This window comes from Helianthus annuus, chromosome 14, assembly GCF_002127325.2.
Source record: "Helianthus annuus cultivar XRQ/B chromosome 14, HanXRQr2.0-SUNRISE, whole genome shotgun sequence".
NCBI classification, from domain to species: Eukaryota; Viridiplantae; Streptophyta; class Magnoliopsida; order Asterales; family Asteraceae; genus Helianthus; species Helianthus annuus.
Window position 1 is genome coordinate 130,512,207 of NC_035446.2, and position 6,016 is coordinate 130,518,222.

Genomic DNA, 6,016 nt, shown 5'->3' on the forward strand with positions numbered 1-6,016 from the left:
CCTCCCCCTTAACAAACTCAGTTTTAGGGACATTTTTCAAAGCCTTTTTAGTTTTCCCACGTGACTTTGGTTTTGACTTCACATTTTGAACTTGATTGAAAATTTCCAAAATCTTATTGCTTATCAAATTTTCAATGTTTTCAAGATTCACCTCATTTTTCTTTGAAACTCCACTCATCTTCGACTGATCTGAGTCAGTAACTTCATCTGGCTCAGATTCTGACTCACTTTGTGGTTCAACCGTCAGAGGGGTCGTTGGCACAAAATTTGCCAATTCAGGATCAATGCTTGGCATTGATGTATAATTATGGTTTACCGGAGGAGGCACCTTAGTATAACCAATGCCGAACATTTCTTCCTCAGATTCTTTGAGACGTTGGATGTTAATACAGAAATTCATCACTTCAGATGAATCCCTGAACTTTTCAATCTTTCGTTGCAAATCTAAAATCAGATTATCTTTTTCCAAAATGATTTTGTTCTTTTCCAAAACACAATTTTAATTCATTTCAAGTTCAGATTTTAATTCCTGATTTCTAAGATTTCCCTGAGCCACAAGTCTCTCAAATTCAGAGATATAATTTTTCAGCGCTTTTATCTTAATTCGGTGTTCTTTATCCAAATTAGACAAAACAACAATGAGTTCTCTGGTTTTCTAAATCTGCAATTAAGTTTGTGTTATGAAGTGCATATCTATCAATCTTAGTCACAAACTCAACACATCTAGCACATCGCTTATCTACAGAAGATGATTTTACCTCAATGCCAGCCATGAATGCACAAGCCTCATTTTCTACGGAGTTTTCTTCCAATCTTTTAGCTTCTGCATCCGCAAATTGCTGCATTTCAGCTGTGGAGATGTTGAATTCAAAACGTTCTCCCTGTTCTCCATCTTCTGTCTTGTTAGACTTTTCAACGGTCTCTTCAATCGAGGAATCTTCATTCTCAGCAACATTCCCCGAATCCAACTCTTCCCCAAGAACCTCAGCTACAACCGCAAGCTCCTCAATACTAGTCTCTTCGACAACCTCTTCATACACTTCTTCGTTCACAATTTCTGCTATAAATGCTTGTGACACAATTGCTCCTGAGATATCTTCCAAAGCACAACCCCAGTCATAAGGCTCAGTCACACTCTGTAGAGGTTGAGCCACCATAGCATTGTTTGTCGAAGGTGTAAGATTTTCAGACCCATTTGAACGAGCACTTGAGTTAGAGGTAGCAGTTGATGCATTGTTGTGAGGTCTTGAATTATTCCCTCGGGAGTTGTTGTCTCTATCAGATCTTTCCATTTTCGGCTTTCGACAATCACGTGCGAAATGCCCGTAGATACCGCAGTTGTAACATTTTACTTTTGACATGTCGACTCCCATTCGAGTCTTGGTCTGACCTCCTATGAACTTCCTACCCGTCTTCAACAGAAACTTCTTCGCTCTACGGACTAACAGTGCCATATTGAGTTGTAGATCAAGTTCTTCCATTTCGTCTTGATCTATCTGATCAAAGTCCTCATCGAGACTTGACGGTTCAACGAGCTTTCCAAGACAGAAGTTCTCGTAGGCAGTCATGAAGGATGCCAATAGACTCATGTTTTCTTCAATCATCTTTAAACAGCTTGCATCTATCTTGGGAATGTTCAAACTTGTTCCTTGAGATTTCTGAGCTCCACTAGAAGAGTACATCCCTTGATTGGAATTGGTTGTTCCACTTGAACTAACACTGTTGCTTATAAAGGCGTGTTCACTTGCAGAACCTTCATTCTCCGAATACAAAGCAACACCGACTCCACCATTACTACCCTTCTCCATTGGTTTCGAAGCCTTATATAACTGAGGATCTTGCAGCTTCTCGAAATCAGATGCTTGATCTTCCATATTCCAGGCATAACCCTTCAGCTTTTGAACATCTTCTTCCAATGAGAGCTCCTCATAGAGAACACCCTCTCTAATCAATGCGGTGTACATATTCCATTCTCTGGGAAGACAATTCAGACACTTCTCAACCTTCTCAAATTCAGTGTAGATACCTTCTTGACTTCTATCAAGTTCGCTCAACAGATGATAAAAACGGTTCACTGTGTCATCAAATGATTCATTCTTTAACGCTTTAAACACAACGAATTGAGTCTTCAACCGTTCGAGTCGTCGTTTCTTGTAAACTACATTTCCTTCATATCGCTCGATCATGCTATCCCACAACTCCTTCGAGCTATTTCTCTTACGGAACGTATGAAGTATAGATTGTGTCATTGCCATCGTTATCATTGACATAGCTTTCTCTTCACAGTCAAAAAATCTCTTCTGGTCGTCAGTGAGTGCCAAATACGTATCAATCGTCAACGTACGTACTGGAGTAGCTCCACATCCTTTAACAATACACAACCAGATTTTGATGTCTTTTGCTCGTACATATCTTTCGAAACGCTCCTTCCACTCAGGAAAATCAAGCTCGTTTATCAACAAAGGAGGTTTGTCGTTACTCCCTACCTCAGCATTGTGCTTGAGGTTTTGCACCATTGCAGTCAGATTGTTGTTTGCCATTTCAGAAAACAACAGTAGGTTTCCAAGTAAGAACTGTGTTACTGAAAAGATTTTCTAAGTCCAAACTCGGAGAGAAAACACGGAGTGAAATGTCTGAGCTTTAATCAGAGTGTGAAACCCGGATCACTAAAACACAAACAGAAAAACTCGGACACTACACTGTTAGGAATTTAAACTCAGACCACCTAATAAAGGAAGAAAAAATTCGGACTCCCTAACAAAACACAAAGTTCGGACTTAACTAACTTCGGACTCAAGGGACTAAGTAATTCGGACACAAGGAAAACAAATGGTTCGGACTACCTAGGATATAAAATTCGGATGCTTATAAAAGATCTAGAAGATCGGACAAAGTTGAAATTCGGACTAATAAAGGTTAAAAAAAATTCGGACTCTATGATAATAAAGTTCGGACATGAATGACAATATTATAAACCTCGGACTCTAATAATAAAATTCAGCTAAAACTCGGACTATGATAATAAACCTCGGACACTAATGATAATATTAAAACTCGGACACTAATGACAATATTAGTACTCGGACCCTAAAGTCGGACACTAATAACAATATGACAATATTATAAAACTCGGACACTATAATAATAAACCTCTTGTGATAAAAATCGGACTACAAAGTACTTATTAAAACTTAGACCTAAAACTCAGACTCAAGAAAAACCAAAAAACTCAGACTCTAATAATAATATTAAAACCAAAAAACTCAGACTCTAATAATAATATTAAAACTCAGACACAAGAAAAACCAAAAAACTCAGACTCTAATAATAATATTAAAACCAAAAAAAAACTCAGACTCTAATAATAATATTAAAACTCAGACACAAGAAAAAAAACCAAAAAAACTCGGACTACTAAAAAAACCTAAAATTCGGACCTAATAAATAACAGTTAAAACTCAGACTCTAAGTACAAAATTCGGACTCAATAAATAAGACAAAATTCGGACCTAGGGACTATCTTAAAAATTCGGACTCTAGGGACTATCTTAAAAATCCGGACTCTCAAGTGACAATAAAAATTCGGACTCTCAAGCAAACCTTAAACTCAGACCCTCTAAAACTCAGACCCAAGTAACTGAAACTCGGATCAGGTAAAGTTCGGACTAAACCAAGAGGAAACAAAACTCGGACCTAAGTAAACTAGGGTAAAAATTCGGACAAGAGTGTGATATGTGAAACTAAGAACAAAAGTAAGAGTTTCTCAAAACTCAGAAGAACCAATCTCCGGACTATCTCCCCAATGTGACTTCACACTAGTTCAACAATACCCCGGAGACACAAACACAGAATTTAAACTACGGACAAATCTTCCAAAGATCAAACTCAGGAATCTTTTTCAACCTTCAAACTCTGTATGAATAAGAACCAAAACCCCTGTAAAACCCAGATAAAGAACAACACTAAAAATCACCAAACTACTCAAAATCCATCGTCAAATCACTATATATAAATGAAGAATCATGAATAAAACACAAAAACTCACTAAACACTCACTAAACCCTATCAAAGTTTGAACTTTTCTCACAAAAAAACCTTCAAACTAAGAAACACCTACAGTAGTATGAGCACACTGCTCTGATACCACTTGTAAGGCCTCCTAATCCAAGATCTCACTCAGCTAAAGCCACCAACAGGTGTGCGGAATCCACCTGATGATTAACCACTGCAGATGAAACACTAGTATGCAAGGATTTGTGAGAGAAATCAAGAATACACTGAGTATTCTTGATGAGGAAGATGAATGACGTCACTCACACAAAGCAGCCGCCAGAGAAAACACACACAATGATTAGGGTTAGGTGCACAGAATTTCACACAGAATCGCCGCCTTGTCTATTCCAGATAAAGGTATAAATACAAGGCAAAACCCGGACTTTCAAGACAAACTAGAAAGCCCGGACAAACAAACTACACAAACAAAACTCTGACAAAAGACCTAAACAAAAACTCAGACAAAAAGCCTTTCCTAAAACTTGGACAAAATGTCCAAGGATAAAACTAGGACTAATTTTTACTATATGTACAATAAAGACCCTATAACTTGGGAGACATGCACTTATCACCTAAAGTGCATTAACAAACTCCACCTTGATCAGTGCATGGTCTTCATTGGTCTTTAGATCTTCATCCTTTCATTGGTAACATGGGAGTCATGCACTAATCACCTAAGGTGCATTAACAAATTGATATGACTGCTATAGATGGTCCAATACTAAATAAACGAGTATTTCCTCTAGATGGAAGACGATTCTCTTTGAAAAGTAATTTGGTACCATCTGCTAGAGCTTGAAGAATTCCCAAAGGTCCTGCGTATTCAGGACCGATACGTTGTTGTATACCCGCGGATATTTCTCTTTCTAACCAAACAATGACTAGTACACCTATTGTAATTCCTAGTACATGAGTAAAAATAGGGATAAGCACCCATATAATCCCATAGACCTCTTTTAAGGATTCCAATCTAGAAAAACAATTGATAACTTGTACTTCTGTTGTATCAGTTATCATTTTAACGATCAACTTCTCCCATAATGATATCTATATGGTGCGGGCCGCGAGAGCGGTACCAAATGGAGGCGAAATCTGAATACTATATATGACCACAAAATAACAGGGGTCAAGGTCGGCCAGTGAGACTAGAAAATGCCATCACACTCCGACTCTCTTAAAGAAATCTTTATATTTTTTAAGAAAATGTCATCACATACCGTCCAACCGTTAAACCCACTTCTAACCTATACCAAAAAAGAAGCTACCCAAGTGAAAATACGAAACACGGACACACACTTGGATCTTCAAACGGATTTGATTGAACATCTATGGTTGGATCGCTTGATGAATAACGACGATGCTGACGGTAGCGATGAGTAATTGTTTTATTATTTTGTGGTACTGTATCATGTTTGATTTAATTATTAATTATTATAATTTTGATTTGTTGATTATTTTAAATATAAACCTTAAAAAAGATTGAAAAAAATTTAATTGAAAATAAATTAAATAAATGATCGAGAGAGCTTTATTCCATTGCTTTAAGTGTTATTGGTAAGAGGCATTGAAGCCCCTAGGGGCTATATTTCATACCACCCAGTCTTACAGATTATTCATAGATGGCGATGCCATATGCTAATATGGGTCGAAAAGTGACTTTGTTCTAACAATATTATAGAAAAAGAAAATCTTAAAGTGGTTCCGTTCCGACTACTTCATATCAGCCTATTCGACTATTAATTTTAGTTAGAGTAGACTGCAGTTTGAGTCCCCGTAGTAAGTTGTTAGTGATAACTTGAGTCCCTATTTCCAAAAAAAAAAAAAACGTATCACTGAGTACTCGACTTTTTTCAAAACCCATCAATCCACTTGCTGACATCACCCTTCTTTCTGAGTGAAGATGAAATGACCAATTTACCTTTTCGTGTTAATATCAAATCACAAGTTCATATCAAATAAGACC